Below are 1396 nucleotides of genomic sequence, written 5' to 3'. Positions count from 1 at the left end.
AATGGGTCTGGGATGTTAAATGTGGACCATCTATATGGCTGTTTTTTCCATTTTATTCTGTCATAACTTGGCTGAACATGTGGCATGTTACAATTTACAGTGATTATCACACTATAAATGTAACATCTCTTGGGGCCCTTAGGAAAGGTAAGTTTTTACCCTGGCATTCTTTGAGAAGACAATTCACGAGCCTCAATTTTAACCAACCTCAAAGACTCCTTTTAAAAAAATATATCTTTCAACACATTTTCTCAGCTACTCCAAACGAGCCACACAACAACTAGTGCAACCCCAGAATGTTAAGTTTCCTCCATTACTGTCATTTAAGAACTCTACCTTCCTTAAAATATACTGCAGTCCAAGTCGTTGGACAGAGCAGAGGTCCAGCTGGTTGGAGTTCTTCCAGAGCATGCTTCTGGCATCCACCATCTCAGACATGGCTTCTTCTGACATTCAGGTGAAAAAACTTAAACAGTGTATCGCTGGCCAGGCACTTGAGCAGATACTAATCCCTCATTCAAAAGAAGCAGTCCCAGAATTTCCTCTCTCCCCCACAAAGATGAAGGATGTCTCACTGGAAAAAAATCAGAAGAAGTTGGAAGCTGCAGAAGAGAAATGCAACTCTCATGAAGCGGAAGTCTTGAAGCAGCTATCTGAGAAATGAGAGCATGAAAAAGAGATGCTTAAGAAAGTAGTTGAAGAAAATAATAATTTCAGCATAATGGCAGAAGAGAAGCTCATCCACAAAATTAAAGCTAACAAAGAAAACGAAGAGGCACAAATGGCTGCTAAACTGGAGTGCTTGAAGGAGAAACACAAGTGCACTGAAAAAGTATGAAAGAACAAAGAAGGCAAAAGCATTGGTGTAGCTGAAAATGACTGACTTCATTCTGGAAATTGGCTCCCCCCCTTAAATTTCCAGAGACTGGCCTAGCCAATGTTTTTTCTTTTCTTTTCTTTTCTTTTCTTTTCTTTTCTTTGTTAAGTTTCTAGAAAATTGACAAAGAACTGTAAAGTTAGATAGAAACTGTACAGTAGCTTTCGGGACTAATGGAAAGACTTTATATGTTTCACTTTTTCTAAGGTGGTGTCTTTCCCATGTAGCTATCTCATTCCATCCTTTTCTACTGCAGGGCACTTGTGCCTCGGTTGATTGCTAGTATTGGATCATCTCTATAAAACATGCTTATGAATGGAATATGTAGTAAAACACGTTGAATATCTATTGCACTTGAAAATATGGCCAAATTAGCTCTTAACCTCCTCTTGGTTTAATTACAGGGATTGAACGTCTTTAGTCTCTCAATCAGGAATGCTTTCTAGGCTTAAAGTATTCTTTCAGGTCTGAACACCTGTGAGTTTGTTTCATAAAGAACAACAGTTTTTGAGCTTTTGT

General features: G+C 38.5%; 1 pseudogene; it reads left to right on the top strand.

The window, feature by feature from the left end:
* Positions 1–436: 436 nt before the first annotated feature.
* Positions 437–883, top strand: LOC102566209 (stathmin-like; annotated as a pseudogene).
* Positions 884–1396: the final 513 nt, after the last annotated feature.

This window comes from Alligator mississippiensis, chromosome 2 (assembly GCF_030867095.1).
Source record: "Alligator mississippiensis isolate rAllMis1 chromosome 2, rAllMis1, whole genome shotgun sequence".
NCBI classification, from domain to species: domain Eukaryota; kingdom Metazoa; phylum Chordata; order Crocodylia; family Alligatoridae; genus Alligator; species Alligator mississippiensis.
This window is presented reverse-complemented; position numbering and strand designations above follow the sequence as displayed.